The following is a 23,035-nucleotide window of genomic DNA, read 5'->3' as shown; positions in this document are numbered from 1 at the left end:
TGCTGCGGGGAGGGTTTGTCATACATTGTAGGAGGTTTAGCAGCGTCACGGGCTTCTGCCCATTAGATGCCAGCTGTACAACCCTTCCCTCCAAAGTTGTGACAACCAAGAATGTCTCCAGACATTGCTAAATATCCAGGGGAAGGATGTTTAACCTAATGAAGCTAAGTATAGATTTAACCATGAACAGAACTCAAAAAGTAGGGTTGTGTTCAGGTTGCTCTGTAGAATAAAGACTTTGCCCATTACATGGGAGAATCTGATGGAAACACTTTTTTTTGAGACGGAGTCTTGCTCTGTCACCCAGGCTGAAGTGCAGTGGCACAATCTTGGCTCACTGTAACCTCCGCCTCTCTGGTTCAAGCGATTCTCCTGCCTCAGCCTCCTGAATAGCTGGGATTACAGATGCATGCCACCATGGCTGGCTAATTTTTGTATTTTTAGTAGAGATGGGGTTTTGCCATGTGGGCCAGGCTAGTCTCGAACTCCTGACCTCAGCTGATCCACCCACCTCAGCCCCCCAAAGTGCTGGGATTACAGGCATGAGCCACCACGCCCAGCCCTGGAAACATTTTTTGGTTCCACTCTCTCCAGTTCACCAAAATACCATAGTGGTAGAAATACTTCTGTTTCATTATCCATTAGAATGGAGCACCTGAGTTTACAACAGGGAACTCTTACACTCACCCATTTTTCTCTGTGACAGCACGAGAGTTGCTTGAAGTCTGTGCGTGACCATTGTTGGATTCTGCTTGTGAATGGCTTCTATGATCTACAGAGCCCCTGAAAACTGAGAGAAAAGAAAGGAGGGCTAAGAATATGTTCAGAAGTAGGTAGGGTTAGGTTTTGGTGCCCATCTACACTCTCTGCAGCCCTTCTCTCCCTGCCCTCATCCCACTCCCTGACTTTCTATAGCTTTTTTCTAGGATATGTCATTAAAATTGAGCTCTTCTCCATTCCAGGTCTTGTTCCATGCTTGGTCCCAGTCAGCAAACTGTTTTCATGCTTAAAGGAAAACAAGCGACCTCTCTTTGGCAATAGATATAAAGAGTGAACAGATTAGAAGCCCCAAGTGATTTGGGTCCCAGTAGAAGCAGTATACAATAGCTGGAACAACACTGTGCTAAAGTCAGCAGATCAGCTTCTAGGCTGGCTAGGCTGCCTGCTGATGTGGACAGGTCAAGGAACAAAATGTGATGATGTGGTTAGGATTAACTGTAAAGAGAAAATCATCCCAGGAGTAACCTATTTCAACATTTTGATTGAGGACAGTTTATTGATGAGTTTCTCAAGAATGAGGGTAACAAATACAATTCTTTCTTCCAGTGACCGTGGCTAATCAATCATGGCCTTCTTTTCTACTGAACTTTAATTCAACCTCAAGTTCCTTCTTAACACTTCGCATCAGTGGTTGTCAAAGTGTGGACCCCCAACAAGTAGCATCAACATCACCTGGAAACTTATTAGAAATGAACGTTCTTGGGCCCAACTTCAGACTTTGTGAATCAGAGACTCTGCAGGTAGAGTCTGGCAATCTGTGTTTTTATCAAGCTCTCCAGGTGACCTTGATCCATGTTAAATTTTGAGAGACACTACTTCCAGATCAGTGAGTCTTACTCCTGGCTGTATATTAGAAACACCCAGGAAGATTTTAAACATGCCTAGGACCAGCCCCTAGAGATTCTGACATTGATCTGGGATGGGAGCTGCCATCAATTATTAAAAGAGCTCCCTAGACAATTTTAATATGTGGCCAGGGCTGAGAACCGCTGTTCCAAGTAGTCACTACCAATCAGTGTTGGAAGGAGACTGCACACCTATTTGCCGTCCTTATTTTAGATAACCTAGAACCATCCAAACTGAAATATAACCAACAAAGATAATGTATACATTTGGGAATTGTGACTTACTGTGGAAGATGCATAAATGGTTGACGTTAGGATTACAGAATACATGATAGAAACGGAGTGTAGAAAAATAAATAAAAAGTATAGAAATCAGTTGTTTTTGTGTTGACTGTTCTGGAAAGAAAATGTGCAGAAATCAGTTGTTTTTGTGTTGACTGTTCTGGAAAGAACATGTGCTGATTTTAAATTGTTAGTTTGGCTCCTTAGCATAAATATTTCTTGTGTGGAATAAATGCAGTTTTTGAGCTAAGGTGATGGATAAAAAGACTTGTTGTTGTTGTTATTATTATTATTGCTGCAAACACCAAAAGGATAAAGAGAAAAATTTAAGTGAGACATTAATACATTTTTATTATTACACACACACACACACAGAGACAAAACATTATGGCCAAACAGTGAAGCAACAATATTGAAAGAAGGAAAAAATAGAAATCAAGAAAAATAGCCACAGCCTGTTAGAATTTCATTAACTAATTCCCTTCCTCTCCCCCATTGCCTTTTCTCCATTGATAAAATCCTCCAGTTAGAGCACCAGGCAGGATTTCCCGCTCTGGGAGATTCTAAACCACTGTTTGGCCTGCACTCACTTGCAATGCTGTGATAAGCAATATAAAAGCAAGAACCGAAATAAAAACAAAAGAGGGGAACCCACTTTAGGGATACAAATATCTTTCTGTTTCCCTGTGAAGAAGGAAAAATCACCACAAATAATTTTTAATCTTGTTCTCTGGCCCAACTCAGTAGCACTAAGAGCTACCAGTGATCAAAGTTCAAATGATATTGCCCTTGTGGAAAGCTAAGATTGCAAGCTTTTGTCTGTACCTATTTTGAGATCCTCAGTTAAAAAAAAATAATTATAAGGAGCAATAGCCATCCAAAGAAGAAAAAAGCACAAAGAGATCTAGAAAAAAAACTGCAAAATCTCTTTTGGTTTGGGACTCTCTGCCATGTCCAAGACCAGAATGAGAGGAAGCAACATCTTTACCTGGTTCAGCAAATGCACCCAGCTACTTTGCTGGGGTTTCCACAGAATTTCTGTTCATGTAATTGAAAGGAAAACTTATTCCATGTTTCTTATTAATTTACACTTCAGTCATCAAAATATTGATTTTTAAGAGTTATTTGAAGCATAAAACCAGAAACTTACAGAATATTCTGAATAAAGCTTAGAGGGAATCTGCTCCTCCATCCCCCAGCTTTGCTGAAGAACAGGGAGAAGGATTTGGGTCAAACTAAAGAGATAAATAAGATTATCAAACCATTGAATTCAAAGCAGCATCCAAAATTGTCAGTTTTCAGTATGATCTGGTGACAGTTGGAATCACCTGGCTTCTCTCTGGCAAACGAATTTCTGAACAAGGAAATTGGAGAAATGGAGATATGAAGGAAAAAGAAGAGAGAGAAGGTGACTCATTTTAAGTGTATGAACAGGTTGAGTTAAAAAAAATTAGACCAGGCTAGGCACGGTGGCTCACACCTGTAATCCCAGCACTTTGGGAGGCTGAGACGGGCAGATCACGAGGTCAGGAGATCGAGACCATCCTGGCTAACATGGTGAAACTCCGTCTCTATTAAAAATACAAAAAAGTTAGTCAGGCATGGTGGCTGGTGCCTGTAGTCCCAGCTACTTGGGAGGCTGAGGCAGGAGAATGGCGTGAACCCGGGAGGTGGAGCTTGCAGTGAGCCGAGATTGCTCCACTGCTCTCCAGCCTGGGCCACAGAGCAAGACTCCATCTCAAAAAATAAAATAAAATATAAAATTAGACCAGTGACGTGGCTGAAAAGTAAAATTATGAACTTAAATATTCATAAAATGCCAAACTTGGGGAATGTGCAGGTGTGACAATAGAAGCTTCTCTAGAGATGGGTCACCTTTCATCAGGGAGGGTTCCTAAGTGTTTCTTGTTTAATGAAGTAAAGCAATACTTGGAGTGGAGTTCTGGAGGAACTGAATCCTTCCAAACTCTGATTGAGCTCTATGAGCCATTCATATTTTTCAAGGAGAAAAATTAGTCAAGTGTCAAGTCTTTACCAGACTGTTTTGAAGTAAGATGGAAAAGCATTTGACTGTCAGGAAATAAAACAACAACAACAACAACAACAACAAAAACACCAAGAACACCATTAGGAGGTGCTGCAAATGCCTTTGGGGCCACTTAGGAAGAAATATAAATGTGTGAAGTATCAGGCAAAGAGGATGGGGAATCGCGAGCTTTGTGATGAACCAGATAATTCACACCCCACTTAAAGACATTCAGGTTCAAAGTTTTTTAAAAAGCACTGTGCCTGGCCAAACACAACACATCTTTGGAGGATCTCCTATTTGTGACTTCCTATACTGGAGGATCTCCTATTTGTGACTTCTAGGGGGAAACAGTGGTCCGCAGCCTCAGTCAGTAACAGCCAGCCATGCTTCTTTTGAAAATGAACTCTCCGATTGTCTCCATCCCCAAGTCTCCTCAAGTTCAAGAAACACTGATGTTCTCCTGGATCCTGCTACCTCTCTTTTTCTCCTATTCCCTAACCTCCTTGCCCCAAGGTAAAGCTCCAGTTCTATATTTCCTTGAAACAGACTGAGTGACAGATACTAAAGGAGTCTGAAGTACCCAGAGCCTCTCTGCCTACACACTGGGCAGTGGCACTGGGGTTGGCAGATCAACTGTAACTGTAAATTCTACCACAGAGTCCTCACTTTCCATCAAATGCAGGTGCTGGTATTAAAGCCCGTACTTCAAAAATCACAGCCTCTCAAGCAGAAGTCCAGGGACCTTCAAAATTCAAAAGGGTGAGACTGCAATATTTTTAAAATGTTTGAAAACCATGATTTAGTCCAATTCTCTCATGTTACCATGACTGGAGCTTAGGGATATTAACTGGTGGAGGACTGAGACCAGAAACCCACGTTTCCACTTCTTGTCCACAGTACCCCTTCCTTCCAATGAATGTTCTCAATCAGTCTGAGATTTATATACCAGGTTCTGAATCACAGATCTTCCCAAGACACAAAACTTTCCTCAGTCTTAAGGTAAATCTGATACAAACATGTCAGAGTCTGCCTCAAGAAGACGAGTTAAGGAGAAGCCATTGGTAAGGAGAGCTGCAACTAGACCAGTGTCCCAGGCAATATGGAAGGAGGTGGAGAGGCAGCTGTGAGGAACTGAGCCTATCCCTGTCTATTCTATTCCCTTCTATGAAATCACCTTTCAGAGTCCTCTGCAAGGTTGGTCTTAAATTTAATCGGCTGTCACCTATAGAAAAAAGGAGTGGTGGACAGAAGGTTCTTATATAAGAGGCGATCACTTCCAGCTTTGGAACCTTCTCTGGAACACCCCTGAGTTTAGAACACCCATTCCAAACCTCGAAAAACTCCACCTTTATGGTCACCAGGCTCGCTGCAGTCTTGAACCTTGGCACTTCCCCTGGTACCCGCTGCGATGGGGGAATGTGTCCCACTGCTTTGGTTTGAAGCGTCCCCTGTGGAATGAAACAAAAGGACTTTCTCAAGGTTATGCTCCCACACCTAGACGAATTACCAAACTGGGTGATACAAGTTGGCCAGGAAAATCCACACTTTTCTTATGGTTCAAGGCACCAAGGTGACTAATCTCACCTATGGACTTGGCGCTTATTTTTAAGATTTAATACAGTCTAGTTGAGAAAGGGCACAATAGTAGGAAACAGGAGAATTAATAATTGTTCTGGCTAGATTTTCTACCAGCTGAATGACATTGGGTAATTTGGGGAAACCGTGTCACTGATCACATTAGTCAAATAGGGAAACTCAGTGACAAACAGGGGTCATGAGTGCACCAGGCTAGGACTCTTGGTTTGGTCACTGGATAGCTTTCCTGCTGTCTTTCAGTTGCCACTACCAGGGAAGTAAACCAAAGGGTGAGCTCTCTCCCAGAAGCTGCTCCTTTTTCTCCTTCACATCTCTGCCTCTTGGAAATGCCCTTCCCTTCCTATTATCTTGCAGCCCTGATCACAGATCTTTGTTATGCTGTCAGGGAGAAGATAGACTACACGCTATATTCACTTGAGGAATATCACATGGCAGCTTCTCATTGTCCAGTCAGCTTACTTCCTGCTGGATTCCCCAAAATCATGGCTCCACTAGGGATTTTCGCAGCTGTCACATCTCTTCTTCCATTCTCCATGACCTCAAGGTCACGAGGGGCTGAAGATGTTCCAACATCTTTTACCTCAGATATCTGGAGAAGGCAGGTTCTTTCCATTGGATCTCCCGACTTTAGACAGAAACTACACTGGCAGCAGGACTCCCCCTCCTCATGGAGGAGATTTTTTCTGGTCCCGCCCCGAGGCAGTCAACCCTAACTCTGTCCACATCTCCTTTTTTCCTGGCCTCTTATCTAGACCTTGTTCTCACTTCCTGCACCTTCCTTCTGGCTTTGGCTATTTCTATTTCTGGCAGCAGTGCTTCCAAATGTACTTCCACATTAGAATATTTGGTATCTCTGACCTTTCTCCTTTATTATTTGCTCAGATGCGATTTTTTAAAATCCTGTCGTTCTCCCTCCTTCTGGTTGACTCCTCCATCTTGGGCATCACCTTTCCACACCCAGCTTGCTATCACCCTTGTCTCTCCATTCCTTTCAAGTGGCCAAGTAAACATTTCTAGCTGCCTCAAAGTAAATTTAAAGAGACACAGGCCCTTCCTCCAAGGAGCTCGCATTCTAATACAGAAAGTAAGAGTAAAAAGAGATTAAAGATATGAAAGCACCCGCAACTTTTAAAGGGGGTGTATCAGTTTGACTAGTGATATCCCACAATGCATGTCTATTCAGAACCTCAGAATGTGACCTTACTTGGAAACAGGGTGTTTGCAGATGTAGTTAATTAAAAACGAGGTCATGTTGGATGAAGGTGGGTCCTGAAGCCAATGACTGAAGTCCTTACAAACAGGCCATGTGAAGATACAGAGAGACTCAGGGAGAAGGCATATGACAATGGAAACTGAGAGTGGAGTGATGGGTCTACAAACCAAGGAAGGCCAAAGATTGCCAGGAACCAACAGGAGACTGGAACAGACTCTCCCTCAGAACCTCCAGTAGGAACCAACATTGCTGACACCTTGATGGACTTCTAGCCTCCAGAACTGTGACAGAATAAGTTTCTGTTGTTTTCAGCTGCATGGTTTGCGGTAATTTGTTATGGCAGCCCTAGGAATCTAATTTTGGAGTTGGGGAGTAGCATGACAGATGTTAATGATGGAAATTAGAAGAAAGAAGGAAAAGATCAAACTGAAAGGTATGTACTTTCAGCTTGATTTGGCTGGGGGGTGCGGGGGAAAACTGGGTGGGAGGAGGTAAGAAAAGCTCCATTATTTTTATTTAACAAACATTATCACGCATATGGATTATTATGTTCTATGCATTGTTCTCAGTCCTTTACAAACATTAACTCATTTAATCCTCATAGTAACCCTAAAAGAGAGCGACTACTTTATTCCCATTTTACAGCTGAGGAAATTGAGACAAGGGGAGGTTAAATGACTTGCCCAAAGTCCCACAGCTGTAGAGTGGCAGAGCCAGGATTTGAACCCAAGCACAAAATTTTTTCCTAATGTCTGAACTCCTAAATATTACATGATGCAGGTCATTTATTTAAACATTTAAAAATAATAATCCCTGTTCTCCTTTTTTTCCCCTTTATAAATGAAAGTAAAAAAATCAGACCTTTGTACGTTCTTTCATGTGCTTGGGCCTCTAATGGTCCCACAGATTAGCTGCTGCAGAAGGAGGCTCTGGCCTGGCCTGGCATTTAGTGATCCAACCGAAGGACAGATCAGGCGTTTTTTCACAGAGACTGTCCTGGTAGGTTTCCTGGTTGGTGATCTCGGCTGGGTAAACGTTCCTGCCCTCATAATGGGCCTGGCAAAGGGCACCCACTGTATCTGGCAGAGAAGGCACATATGGATGAGGCACAAAAGCCCAGGCTTTCCCTCCTAACTGCTGCTGGCAGATTTTACAAGGAGCCCGTGTGGTTTCTGGCTTGGACTGACAGCTGGTCATCAGCCATCTTATCAGAATATAAAGGATAAAGAGGCCAACTTGTGGGAGGTCTGACAGGCAAATGCCACCAAAAGCAGCACCAAGAAAGTTGGATTCTTAAAGAATAGAATCTCATTGACACATTTTTTTTTTTCTACAGCCCATAAGAAATCCTGGCCTCCATCTCTACCACACAAAACAAGTCTAGCAATTTCAGGCCTCTGAAAGCATTTTCCACTTTGATTATCCAGTACTTAATTCCAGTCATTATCCCAGTTAAACTTTGACTGAGTTCAAAGAAAATCTTGCCTGGTAACTGTTTTCCCCAACCTGGAAGCCAAGGCGGGAAGTTTTCCATTATCCTAGAAATCAGTTTCTTCCTTGTCCTGGAACAGTATTGTCTGGGGGAATTCCCCTTCTTTCTGATCATCTAGGGACTGTCAATCCATTCTCTTCTGACTCCCACCAACTTCAAGATTTCTTTCTTAAAATTTACGTCCTGCCTGCTTCTGGTAGCTTATAGACTGTTTGCTTCTTGCGGCTGTGTTAAGTGGCTCAGTTTTGTATTCCTCTCACGCCTGGGTCAGGGGGTTCAGTTTGATTCCATGTAAGACTGCTCCGTCTTGATGGGAAAAAAATTTTTGTGGGTACCCCAAAAGAACCTAGCAGAATGTTCTGCACAGACAGGATGTTGAGAAAACGTTTGGAAGGAAGGACAGCAAATAAGGATTAGGAAGTCCGGATTATAGGAGATTTCCTAGCTTCCACCTGTAAAATGAAGCAAGATTCCTAGCCTACTTCTCAGGGTTACTATAATGATAATTATGGGAAGTAAGGTGTGTGCAAGTGCTTTGAATAGACTATAAATTGCTATGCAAAAGTATAAAATAACCATATCTGTCAGCTAATGAAAAAGAAAACAACTCCCACCTCTAGGATCATTCCTGCTCCTACAGTTCTAGTTTCCTGTGAAGCAAAGTTATTTACTTTCCTATACATTTTACTTAAAAGGAAAATGCTCTAAATGTTTATAAGAGCTTTATTCATAATCACCAAGAACTGGAAACAATCCAAAGGTCCTTCCGCTGGTAAATGAATAAAATTGTGGTACATCCATACACTTGAAATTCTGCTCAGCAATGAAAATAAATGAACTACTAAAAAAATGCAACATGCAGATGAATCTCAGAAGCATTATGCTAAGTGAAAAAAGCCAGACTCAAAAGTTTCACACTGTATGACTCCATTTACAGAGTCAAGACTATAAGGACAAGACTCAGGAAGAGGCAAGACTATAGGACAGAAAACCCATTAGTGGTTATCAGGGGTTGAGGATGAGTGGGGGTGGACATCAGGAAGGGCATGAGGGAACTTTTTGGAAATGTTGTTTTTCTTGATTGCGGAGGGGATCCAGTTTTCTCCAACTGAATTTTACTGTATGTAAATTATACTTAATAAATTAGACTTTTAAGAAGTTACTAGAATTTTTAAAAATAAGGCCTCCTTTTCTTCAAACTGGATCTATTCCTAGAAAGCAGGATTCAATCTGCTTCTAATCCATCAGGAGGAAAGAGTCCGATGGGGAGAGCCTTGCTGTTGATGAAGGACTTTTCACAACCATTTGCATCATTGACCATAGCTGGTTTTGACACTAAGCACTTGGCTCAAAGTCTATGAAATTAGCAGGCTCTAGTTACTTGTACATCTCAACCGTCACAACTTTATTGACGAGAATGGCTACCAGCTGTCACCCTTGCCTCTGTGTCTGTATTTGGTGATTCAGACTTCATGGCCACAGCAAATCAAACCGTGATCCTGCTATGGCTCATCGTGTTGAGGTTTGAACTCCTGGCCAAACGGCTGTCGCTCAGCTGTTATGCTGCCAATCACCCGTCACTGTGGGTTAAACATGATAGGTTCACCAAGATCTTCCAACTCTTCAGACATCTGAAAGGCAACTTGCTTTCCACACCAGAAGGCAACAAATCTGGGTGATATTCAGCTCCTAGATTTTAGAATTTCTGGCTTTACAGAAGCAGGGTGACAAGGGAACTTGCTAGCTTTCAGAACAAGTTGCAAAAGGGCCTCAAACTAGTGAGGGGGAAAAATTATGTCAGGGGCACAACACCTAAGTCTTAACAATATTGAGGTTCCCCAAAATTTTATATACACAAATGAATCAAGCTTTCAGCATGAATGGAGCACAGCTCTTTGCAAAAACAAAACAAAACCACTTGAAATCTCTTACATGTTATTTATTGTTGTATTCTATTTTTTCCTTGTCAAATAAACAAGACATAAGTTAAGACTTGGAAAATTCTTTTTTTTTTTTTTTTTTCGAGATGGAGTCTTGCTGGGTCGCCCAGGCTGGAGTGCAGTGACGTGATCTCGGCTCACTGCAAACTCTGCCTCCCGAGTTCACACTATTCTCCTGCGTCAGCCTCCCGAGTAGCTGGGACTACAGGCACCCGCCACCACGCCCAGCTAATTTTTTGTATTTTTAGTAGAGATGGGGTTTCACCATGTTAGCCAGGATGGTCTCAATCTCCTGACCTCGTGATCCGCCCGCCTTGGCCTCCAAAAGTGCTGGAATTACAAGCATGAGCCACCGCACTCAGCCGGAAAATTCTTTTTATGAAGATTTTACTGTAACCGAATTTGAGATTTGACAGGTACTATTTTTCTCCAAAACTGAAAGAAATTGTTTCATCTTTTTGAAGTTACAGCATTTTGTTTTTGTTTTTTTGAGATGGGGTCTCACCACGTCACCTAGATTGGAGTGCAGTGGTGCAATCTTGGCTCACTACAACCTCCACCTCCTGGGTTCATACAATCCTCCCCGCTCAGCCTCCCAAGTACCTGGGATTACAGGCACGAGCCACCATGCCCAGCTAATTTTTGTGTTTTTAGTAGAGACAGGATTTTGCCATGTTGGCCAGGCTGGTCTCAAACTCCTGACCTCAAGTGATCCACCCACCTCAGCCTCCCAAAGTGCTGGGATTACATGCTTGAGCCACTGTGCCCAGCCTGAAGTTATAGCATTATTATGTCCTCCATAGAAGAGTATTACACAGACTTTTTTTTTTCCCCCTATGTAGTTCACATTTAGGAAGGGAGTACAGAGAGGGAAGTCACATTTCATTTAGTGAATATGTACCATGTGCCAGGTACTGTGCAGGATGCTTTGCATATATACCTGCTATGATCTTCATAGCAGTCCTGAGGATTAGGCCTTAATGAGTCCCATTTTACAGCTGAGGAAACTAAGGCTCAGAAGTTAAGTAATTTTCCCCAAACTACATGGCAAATGGCAACATAGCCATCATTTAAAGTTCATTATTTGACTCTAAACTCCATATGCCTAGGACAGTATTTTAACTCTTTCCAGAGCTTTGACTGGTACCTTATGTCCAATGTGCCATATTCAAGATGGAAACCAATAGCAGGGCATGGTCTACTGGAAAGAGCACTGAGTGAAGGCTCTGAAGAGGGCTCTGAAGCCAGTGCTTAAACTTGAAGAACACGCCGGGCACGGTGGCTCCCACCTGTAATCCCAGCACTTTTGGAGGCCGAGACGGGCAGATCACGAGATCAGGAGATAGAGACCATCCTGGCTAACACAGTGAAACCCTGTCTCTCATAAAAATACATAAAAATTAGCCAGGCCTGGTGGCGGGGGCCTGTAGTCCCAGTTACTTAGGAGACTGAGGCAGGAGAATGGCATGAACCTGGGAGGTGGAGTTTGCAGTGAGCCGAGATTGTGCCACTGTACTCCAGCCTGGGCCACAGAGCAAGACTCCTTCTCAAAAAAAAAAAAAAAAAAAAAAAAAAAAAAAAAAAAAACCTTGCAGGACACATAAGGAGAGATACAACTTATTTAACTCTCTGTACTCCTGGTTCATCTGTTAAGAGGTAAAACAAAGCCTGCCTTTCTATTTCCAAGAGTCTTTTGAAGAAAAATTGTATGATCATTCTTGCCATAGCCCAGTTAGTTTTCCCCTAAATGTTTCTTTACTATTGTGTAGTTACAGTCTAGACAACGACTAAAAGTTATAGAATGTGACAACATATCCTACGATTTTACATGAATTTTTTTTAAAGACATAGAGTAAAGGCAGCTCAAGTGTGTGATTGATCATAATAATGTTGTTTCATTCTGTGTTGAGGTGGCAAAGATACCTTTTCAGGCACCACTTCTTTGCAGCCAGAGTCTGGAGCGCTCAGCAAGGTTCATAAAGGAGAAAACTGATTCCAAATTGGAGGCTCTAACCACTGGTGTCCTCTGAAGTTATAATATCGAGTCCTAGGGGTACCTACTGTTGCACAAAGGTTTCATCTTAAGCATACGTGTGCCGTGCCAATGTGATATTGGGCACAAGTGGACCTCAAGCCCACAATGACTTTGCAGCTTCCTCTCTGTGTATTAGGTAAACAGTGTTCTGCCCTCTGGCTTATTTAATCCTAGCATGGGCAATAATTTTATTCCATAGCAAAGAAGATTCCTGTGCATTCCAAGCTATGCCATGACAAAAATTCTATTGTTTGTGCCAAAGAGAGATTTGGCAGAGCTCATTTCTTGTCAGAAACCTCGAAGGCACAGGCCATCCTCTCTCTGCACTACACCACTTGCTCTAAGCCTTGTCACACACAAGGCATGTTTTCCTAAAGTAAACCACAATGCTTGCCCCCTAGACATTTCCCCCTACAACATATGTTAAGCCTGCAGCTGTCAGAAATCAGCCCCAGGCCAGGCACAGTAGTTCATGCCTATAATCCCAGCACAGCACTCTGGGAGGCCGAGGCGTGTGGATCACTTGAGGTCAGCAGTTTGAGACCAGCCTGACCAACATGGCGAAACCCCATGTTGTGGTGTGGTGGTGTGTGCCTGTAATCCCAGCTACTCGGGAGGCTGAGGCAGGAGAATCCCTTGAACTTGGGAGCGGGAGGCTCCAGTGAGCCGAGAATGAGCCATTGCACTCCAACCTGGGTGACAGAGTGAGAGAAAGAAAGAAAGAAAAGAAAGAAAGGAAAAGAAATCAGCCCCAGTTTCTCAAGTATGGGAGAGCTAGGGAAACCAAGATAGCATGAGAGTGAAGTGAGCAGTGAGCAGGACCTCTCGCCTAGGACTGAAGGGTATCCTGTCTTGTGTTAAACAACGGTTTAGAAGATGGGGGTGTAGGGGGATGAGGAGGGCTAGTTTGCAGTTCACAGTGCATCTCAAGCTCAGGTTCACCAGGTCAATTATTTCCCCCAGATGTTTCATTGCTATCGTGTGGATATGTGAATATGGAAAACACCAGGAAAAGAGAGGTAGCTGCCTCCTGCCCTGTGGCCAAGAAGAGTTTGGATCTTGTCTTCTTTCAGACCTGTGCTTCCTATGATACAGACTGTCACTCTGAGGAATTAAGCTTTTGTGTGAAATGACCAGGGATCTAAGAAATAGAAATGAAATGAGTGAAGAAAAAGTGAAATAGAGGTAGAACTACAAATTGAGACACAGAAAAGAGTGACAGAGGGCATGCTTGTTTTCCTTCTGTTTGTTCAAAATGGGCCTTTTCTCTCAGTGGTGCATTGACTTACACTCCCCTTCTTGTTTGGCTTGGGATCAACAATCTACTTATGTACAGCTTTAGCAGGATGAAAAATATCTACTACAGTCATTTTTACCTTCAAGAAGCACAGGTCATTTCAGTGTACACCCTTGGCTGTGTTTTGTAGTAATTTGCAGTCTTTGTATTGTTTTAGATTTTACAGAACTCCTTTCCAATGAGTGTTGGCAAAATATAGAGTACTTGATTTATTCAAACAGCATGACTTTGAGGAAAAGCATATTTTAGAGCGCTCTGTATTGGAGTTGGAGAATTTGAAGCCCCAAATTAAATCTCATTGTTTACCCTGGGAGCCCCAGCATAAAGTAGGTGCTTAACAAAAAGTAGTTAAGTAAGTGAATGAAAGAAATATCCCAGTTTAAATATAGTTGTCCTGCACACACACGTAGGGATGTATCTGGAAATTTAGTTCTAGGAAATTACAACCACCTACTCATTGCCAACTGACCGACAATGCTAAAGGAAACAGCCTTTTAAACAGCCTTTTGAAAAGGCTAGGAGAAAACCTTGCACTGAAAGAGTTTAAAAGTTCAGGCAGTTTTAAACACCAAAAACTTGGTTCTGTTACAATGTAGGGTCAGGCTGTCTGGATACGATGTTTGCTTTCTCTTCTGGTAGCAGCATTTAAAGCAACTGTGCTCTGCACGCATCCCATGATGTGCCCAGTGGTTCCCAGCTGCAGTGGCTTAAAATGCCTGTTCACAGGCTCAAGGAAGGCACCCTGCCAGCCTCATCAGAGTCCCTGCTGATGCTGGGAAAAGCACTATCCCCAAAGAGCATCAGAAGAGAAATGGCCGCCACTGTTAGAGCTATTGTTATCTTCTGATAACATCTGTGTTGTTGGCAGGGCCAAGGAGGGGAGTATGTAGGAAGCTGATTCAAGAACAGAGAGAAAGAGAAAATAACAATTTCCACAGCACTGAAACAATTAGATGAAAACATCCTGAAAACTAGTGGCTCTTCCGACTCCTCTGTGTGTGTGTGTGTGTGTATGTAGCAGTGAAGTGAAGTGCCGGAAGACCACTCCTCCTGGGAGACGCTTCCAGCCCCTAGGGCTACACTGTCACCTATTCAAAGGGCATTTCCCCTTTGAGAGAGGGAGGCCCACAACTTTTCTCTCATCTAAAACGTGGATCCTGAATTAGAGGGGCAGTTTGAAAGCCAATGCTTTAGAAAATTAATGAATGAGACATTATATGTAGATGTTTAAAAAAGTTCCCTGCCGTTTGTTTGTTTTGATAATTTTCACTGAGGAATGTAAGCATTTTTTGGTTGAATAAATATAGTTAGGTACAATTTCTGAAACATAAGATAATTTAAAAATATAATAGCTTAGTAATGGAATCAATATCACTGTTACTTTTTACTTAGAATACACCATCTATTTGAACACTAATATGTACAATTTTTTTCAGATTTTAACAAAGTATGTATTTGAATTCTTTGGCATTTAAAGGAATGTGTTTTCCTGTGGCAAGAACCCATTGTCAGAATTATTAGCCAATACTAAAAACAATGAAACATGCCACTTCTTGCCAAGGTGATATACAAAGTTGCTTCCTGCCTCCCACAGCCCTGCAAAAAAGAAACTGACGGACAATACCTTTGCTCAGGCTCCTATACTCTCTCTTCCTCTCCCCTCTCCCCCCTACATCTCATAAAGGCTCTTTATTGACTGTGCAGTGTTATACACATAGGAAATGTATCCTTGTGTACCCAGGGTATTTTTTTCCGTTTGTTTTCTCTTCCAGCATTTGATTACTGGCTGGTGAACTGTTTGGGCCCACAGAGATCTCTACACCACCAGCTCATGTATTTGAAAGGCATCTGTTTATTTTGAAAATGCAAATGTGGCCTACCTCAAAGACTGACAAGCAAGAAATGACCCACTGAGTAGGGGGAGAGGTTTCCAGTCTGGAGCCCTGTCCCTCCCTGGATCACACCAAGACCACTGGCTGTCAGAACCACTTAAACCTGCTCCTGGAATCTGAGTGAAGGGCCCACGATTAAAAATGAGCAGGCCTATCTCTCAATAATTAGCCAGGCAGATCATTTCTCACTCAGTTTAAAGTAATGATGAGGACATTTACCAAGGACTCTGAGCCTTTGAAATGGTGGCTCCTAGATTGAGGGCTGCCTGGAGGAGGGCCTGATAACAAGGACACAGAGTTCCTAATGGTGGCCGCCCAGTCCTCACGAGGAGAAAGCCTGGGAAGGTTAATTCCCTGACTTTGATCTCTGTCAAGGCATACCAGCAAGAATTAATTTACATTTCAGATGAAAAAGGTTGACAGCATGAAAAGGCATCTTGTTTCTGGTATGTGAATGTGCCGTAATAGATCGGGAATTCTGAAAGGAAGTTCTGAGGAAGCTAAAGGGATAAGCCGCACGGCTGCTTTTATTGGGAAGGAGATGAAAGGAAAACAAATTTCAATATGCGCTGCTCTGTAGCAACATGTAGGCCAAATGCTTCCTAAATTTCAAGGGCTGCTCTTTTAAAAATATATAACGTATCTTAGCCATCTTAGCAACACCACTTAAGAAAATACTATGGGCCAGAACTAGAAATACAAATGCATTCCACAGAATCTAAATTTCCAATGAAATGATTTGAAAAAATAATAAATTAGAGAATAACCTTAGAAAACAACCGGAAATGGTTGTGCTATGATAACATCCCTAAGCCACTTCCTGCAGGCTCCCAAAGCGGGGAGCTGCTGTATCTGGGTCTCGTTCTACTCGGAAATGTCCTAGTGGGACGAAGAGAGGCTTGTAATGAGATTATGTTTGGGGAAGAGCACAACCCCAAACAGAAAAGTCAGGATGAGTTGCTTTGCTTCTTAGATAAATGCAATTATGCCTTCAAATGTAAAGATAGGGAAATATTCCCAAGTAAAAGTAAACTGCCCATAAAATTGCAAACATTGCTACCCTATCATGCACCTTTACCACCAACACAAAACCAGCATACCAATTCCTGTCCATGGTGTTGGCCGAAGGGCAGATGCTGTCTGCCTTTGCTTTGGCTGCCACACCACTTCTTAGAGGGTAGAGGTGGTGTTGGTGCCACCTTCATGCCCATCTAAGCCCCTGCAGACTCAGTTAATGGAAGTTCTCAACATCACTTGATAGGCAAGAACACTTTGGCTGCAAGGCTAAGAAAGGGGAGGTGCTCGCAAGGCTAAAAAAAAGGAGGCGCCCTTAAAGAAATGTGTTCTCTAAAGTTCCGCTAGGTGCTTGCAAGGCTAAAAAAAAAAAAAAAAAAAAAAGATAGAGATGTCCTTAAAGAAGTATGTTTTTTATAGTTCCGCTGAGCAACATTATCCTTCCATGGTAGCTACCCCATAGGTGCTCCACTGAAAAGATACAATTATCACTATCCTGATAGTATGATGATGAAGCAGACCCATTTCTGTTTTACAGCAGCGTTCACTTGGCATGAACAGAGTGCAAAACAGGGAGCACTCTAAAGATGATTTTCACTAGGGAAAATTGCATTTATGATTCCTAATACTGAACTCAGTGGATCAACAATAAATACGCTCAAGAAAGTTTAAATTTTAAAACGCATGTTGGGCTTTGTACCAAACTGCAAGATCAGAAATCAGTTCGGTACCTTCGTTTAATGAGAGACTGTGTGTGTGTGTGTGTGTGTGTGTGTGTGTGTGTGTGTGTGTATGTGTGTGTGTGTGTATGTGTATGTGTGTGTGTGTTGGGAAGCAGGCAAGTAGGGAACAAATGATGTGCTTTGAGTTCTCTCTTAAGCTGTAACAAGAATTGCATCCCTCTTCCTGAGGCTTTGAAGTTGTAGAGCTTAGAATTCCTAGGGGATGGTGTTAAAAGTTAACATTTGCATTTTAATAGCACCCTTTCCACCCAACTATTTTAGTTTTGAATGAAGACATCAGGCTTCTACAGTGGTCTAAGAGTTCTGAGAAGTTTACTTGGAGCCAGGTTCTGGGCAGGGACCGCTTTGAAAAGGTTGCAGCTGTTTTATTTAAGAGTTTACTTCAAGCTCAGCTGTATGTGAAATCCTATCTCTCTCTCTGTTGCTGAGTCTACCAGCCTAGCTATTTCTCTCATTCTGTCTCCAATTTCTTGTGGCTCCTGGAGCTCAGAGGCCTGTTTCCTCCAAAGCCTCGATTAGGAATATGCAGTTTCAAATGAGGGAGGGAGCCCAGGCTGGCAACCACAGTGGACACTGCCATTTGCAGAAGAGCAGAGTGACTGAAGAGCCAGAGAGGGGATGGATGAGTCAGAAACCAGAGCTCACACTTCTCAGGCTACCAAGGGCACGCTGAGCCATAGAAGCCGCCATGTGCTCATGCCATGGGGCCCAGAGGACCATGATAGCTGCACATAGGCCAGGATTTGGGAAACTCAGTGTGCTGGGAAACTCCCTGAGTGATTCCTCCTCGGTGATGCTGAGAGACAGGTCTTGCATATAAGTAGAGAATTCCAAAATGGGAAGGCACCTTCTGGACCTTTTTAACCAGCGCTCTCATTTAACAGATGAGGGACATGTGACTCCAAGAGGGAAAGGGTTTTGTTCAGGTGGCAGCATGCGATGCTGCCTCTATCCAAACGGCCTGTGTTCAAATGCTGGCTCTGCAACTGATGAGCTGTGTGAGGGTGGACAAGTCCCTTCACTTCTCAGTGCCTCAATTTCCTCCTCCATAATATCAGGAATACAAGAGAACCCAGTCAGAGCATCCCTAGCCAAGTATGGCAAACAGCAAATGCTCATGCTCACTGTTAGCATCAAAGTTATCACACAAGGAGGGTCAGAACAAACACTAGGACTCCTGTCTCCCAGAACTCCTGACTCATTCCAGTGCTCCTGAATTATTAACCGTTCAGCTTTTCTACACTTGTAGGAAGTTAGTCAGAGAATATATTCAAGTGGACACTGTGAAAATGATGTTTTAATTACCTGCTTGATTATGAGCAGCAGACTCACTCCTTCTGTTGCTTATTTTCTTAAATTTCCTCCGAGCATCATATCCTCTCCAGGCTAAAAATATAAAACCATGTGCTAGGAATGACATTAATTTAAGAATGTGCCAGAGAATTGATATAAGCTGTTTTCCCCTCCAATCTATTGCCCGTCTCATCCTCCCTCCTGCTTTCTCACTGAACAAAATAAGCAGAGGTACATGAGCTATGGCAAGAAGAGAGGCCTCTCTGTTCTCACAGCTTGGCTTTGAAGATGCTTCTGAGGGGTTGCTTTTGTTCAGGCAGTGATTTCCAGAACACTCTGGGTTCCACTGATGAATCACGTGGGACCCCTACCCCAGGTGAGATGGTTTCCTGTCATTCTAATCCCTGGAGAAAGCCCTGTCTTCAAGACTTGGGGATATGATACAGGGGGAGGGATTTAGGAGGGATGGTAGAAAGGAACTGGAATAGCCTGACCCTTTCAAAATCTGTTATATTGGGAGAAAAATATAAACATGAAAGTTGAAGAAGAGAAAGAGGGGAGTAGAGGGAAATAATAAGTAGCACAACATTGTCATTTGCTGTGAGTGAATTCTGTGCCGAGAGGTATGCTGAGGGAGAGGAAGATGTGCAGTGGGAAGGGAAAAGGCAGGGAAGAAAGGTGAAGAAAAAGAGAGAAAAGAGGAAGGGACTCTCTGGGGCAAAGGTGGTAAGTCTTTTAGATACAAAACTGGGGCATTAAGCCACCCAGAGGAGCATAACGTCTCTTTTTGTTCCTTCCATCTCTGAGTATCACAACTCTCCAAGTTGCTGGGTGAGCTCATGAAGTCCAAAATCGACTGAGGCACATTAGGATTCTGGGTTATGAGATCATAAGGGAAATCATCCAGTTTGTTCAAGATCTGGTGCTTTCATAATCATTTGTCTATTGCACAGGAACTTAAATGTTGTGTGTAACACTAATGACACATATATGTAAACAAAGAGTTACTGACTAGGCAGGGCACATGAAGAGATTAGCAACCTGTCCCCTTGGTTTATAAGTTCCATCTGGACTAGAAAAGCCTTCTGGAAATGGCATTAGTAACTCTGGTACTGAACACCTGACCACAGACCTGAAGTGTATATTATCTCAGTCTTTCTGGGAGATGCGGCACATGTCTGTGTGACTGGGGCTTTACATCATTGGTCCATTGATACTGCCACTATCTATCCTGCCACTTCTGTTGTAAAGACATGTTTGCTTACCTGCAAGTCAGGGACCATGACAGTTGTTGGGGCTCAGATAATAATTCCCCAAAATATGCTGCTTTGAACTCCAAACTTAGAGCACCTGGGTAGCAGCAAATGCAGGGAAGGGCTTCCTCTGAACTCTCCCTATCTACTGAAGGCTAGCTCCTCCAGAAGATTTTCAACTGTGTGAATCCCTTCCCCAGATCGCTCGTCAACCAGGGGAAATTGATGCATACCCCAGGAAGGAAAACTGGAGTAAATATCACCCAGAGGTCAGGTGAAGTTTGTTCCAGGCTATTGCCTGTTCTTTAGGCCCATTCATTTCCCCCGAAAATCTTTTAATCTTTCCTTAAAATTATCTACATCCTCCACTTCCCTCTCCCCTGTACAGAGGGTATTTAAGCTTCAACCATCTGGCCTTTGAGTTTCATACTTTTTATGACTTGCATGTTAATAAATTTGTATGTCTTTTCTCCTGTTAATCTGTCTTCATCAGTTTGTTTTATAGACTCAAATTATCAAACCTTCAGGACACAAAGTTTCTTTCACCCCTACACAGTCTTGCTCATGGCTGTGATTTCAGCACCTAGCACAGAACCTGTGCGGTAGGCACTTGATACACTTTTTTTTTTTTTGAGACGGAGTCTTGCTCTGTCGCCCAGGCTGGAGCACAGTAGCACAATCTTGACTCACTGCAAGCTCCACCTCCCGGGTTCATGCAATTCTCCTGCCTCAGCCTCCCGAGTAGCTGGGACTAAAGGCGCCTGCCACCACGCCCGGCTAATTTTTTGTATTTTTAGTAGAGATGGGGTTTCACCATGTTAGCCAGGATGGTCTCGATCTCCTGACCTCATGATCTGCCCGCCTTGGCCTCCCAAAAGTGCAGCGATTATAGGTGTGAGCCACCGCGCCCAGCCTGCACTTGATACACATTTGTGGAAAGAAAGAAGGAAGGAAGGAAGGAAGGAAGAAAGGAAGGAAGGAAGGAAGGAAGGAAGGAAGGAAGGAAGGAAGGAAGGAAGGAAAGAAGGAAGGAAGGAAGGGAGAGAGGGAGGGAGGGAGGGAGGGAGGGAGGGAAGGAGGGAGGGAGGGAGGGAAGGAGGGAGGGAGGGAACCCACTTAGAAAAGAAACAGTTGAGTATTCCCCAGTACTTAATGGCATGCCAATACCCAGAGCCAGAGCAGTATTAATGAGAACTGGACCATTTACCTGACTGGATGGCAATGGCTCCCTTCTCTCTCTTCTCTCTGACTCTTTTGTATCTCCTGGCTCCAAGCCACCCCTTGGTATATGCCTGTAGCACAACCACTCTGCCTATGACTTCTCGAAGTAGCAAATTTAATTGCTCAACATGGTAATATTTGAGAAAAACCTGAAATGAGACATTATTTTTAACATTATATATGGGTTCCTCAACAGAAATTCACTCTACTACAGCATATTCTAAATGAAAATATTAAAACAATGATATAAATAAAGTTTATAGCGATGTGACTTATGCTCACGTTACTGACTTCATGGGGGTAAATACAATTCTCCTTCTAAGATTGAGCCAATCCTTGATAATTGATGTAAACAGATGATGAGGTCAACAGGGTTTTAGCGATTCCAAACGCTCTCCAGGCCTGTCTCATGTCAGTCAGGAGTTTCATTTTCTCAGTATGAGCCCTATCTACTCTCTTTCCCCATAGCCTCTGATAAAGGTGCTGACCAAGAGGAATGACCCAGCCAACAGTGGAAGTTCAGACGGTGAGGTACCTGGATGATCCACAGTGATCTAATTTCTGCTGAGTAGGAGCAGTGTTGCCATCGACAATAAGGCTGAGGCTGTTTTTTTTAAGGCAATCAGGATGGACCATAAAAACCTGGGATCCTATGGGGACATGATGTTCTCCCAAATGAAAAGCTACAGATGCTGAGACTAATAATCAGGCTATGTAGCAAATAACATGAGTCCAGTGAAAAAATGGACAAAACACTACTAGAAACTCATCACTGCCATTGATATGATTTGTGTATTTACGTGTGGTATTGGAATAAGCAGCACTGAGAAAAGAAACATTTTTAAATGAGCTCAAAGATTTCATTCTAGAAATGCTAAATGGCTCTCAAATTACATACAGAACAGGAGGCAAACCCTCCTCCTCTACTCCCTAAGGTCCCCAACCTCTTGACATAAGACCAGCAAAGATCATTGTTAGGCTGGGGTCTTGTTTGCTAAGCTACACAACTTACAGAGCCATTCATGCCAGTGACATCACTGACAAGAGACAAAGAAATCACACGGGACAATTTGAACAATAAAGAATAAACTACCTTTGTTTTTCCCAGCACCCAGTGATCTAATCTGGACTTTTCCAAGATAGCCACACAGCTCTCTTTGCTAGCAAGAGGTGTTTGATGTGCTCTGAATGCCAAGTAATAATACCTGCAAAATAAAAGAGTTTAGTGAAGCATTTTCAGTCATCATTTGAGTCAGCATAGTAGAATTACTCGGGACCATTGACACACCTTGTTTTTTAATAGTAAATATTTGTCGAGCACCAATAATAGCATAGTAGGTAGTAAAAGACACATAATTTATATTTATTAACTTGGCTCTTACCTACTTTCATGTTCTGCAATGTGTATTTATTTCCCTTTTGATGTTGCTTTGTAATTCATATTCAGTGCATACTTGGTGTCTAATGCATGCAAAATCAAAATATCTAATCCTTTTAGAAAACTGAAATGTAGACAACTCCTCTAGTGAAAGTAGTACTCCTATATATTAGTATCACTATCATAAAAAAGAAATTCCATTGTATATATTTTGACTCTGCTTTGCAAAGTCCCATCTAAAGCAATTTGTAGATAGCAGAAGTGATCACAGCCTAACACTACTGATGCTGCGGAGGGATTCATCTTACTCAACGTATAGAGGAGGTGTGTTTTCTTGATACAATCATGAAAACCACATTTGTTTTCTTAAATTACTTCATTTTACTGAACTTCCAAACTTTCAGATGAAAGAATTTCAAAGAAAAACATTGTAAGCATGGAAAAGTATCCTTTTTTTTTTTTTTTTTTTGAGGCAGAGTTTTGCTCTTGTTGCCCAGGCTGGAGTGCAATGGCACCATCACCATCCCGGCTCACTGCAACCTCTGCCTCCTGGGTTCAAGCGATTCTCCTGCCTCAGCCTCCCGAGTAGCTGGGACTACAGGCGTGCGCCACCACATCCAGCTAATTTTATATTTTTAGTAGAGATGGTGTTTCCGTTGGTCAGGCTTGTCTTGAACTGCTGACCTCAGGTGATCCACCCGCCTCGGCCTCCCAAAATGCTGGGATTACAGG

General features: G+C 42.8%; 1 long non-coding RNA gene across 1 annotated transcript; it reads right to left on the bottom strand.

Annotated features, from left to right (window-relative positions):
• Positions 1 to 20,948: 20,948 nt before the first annotated feature.
• Positions 20,949 to 22,132, bottom strand: LOC144333401 (uncharacterized). The gene is made up of 2 exons (XR_013402021.1): positions 22,019 to 22,132; positions 20,949 to 21,074 (listed from the first exon to the last, which is right to left on the bottom strand). It is a non-coding gene; the product is annotated as an uncharacterized LOC144333401 (long non-coding RNA).
• Positions 22,133 to 23,035: the final 903 nt, after the last annotated feature.

This window comes from Macaca mulatta, chromosome 12, assembly GCF_049350105.2.
Source record: "Macaca mulatta isolate MMU2019108-1 chromosome 12, T2T-MMU8v2.0, whole genome shotgun sequence".
Lineage (NCBI taxonomy): Eukaryota > Metazoa > Chordata > Mammalia > Primates > Cercopithecidae > Macaca > Macaca mulatta.
Note: the sequence above shows the minus strand (reverse complement) of the source record. Positions and strands in the feature narration are given on the sequence as shown.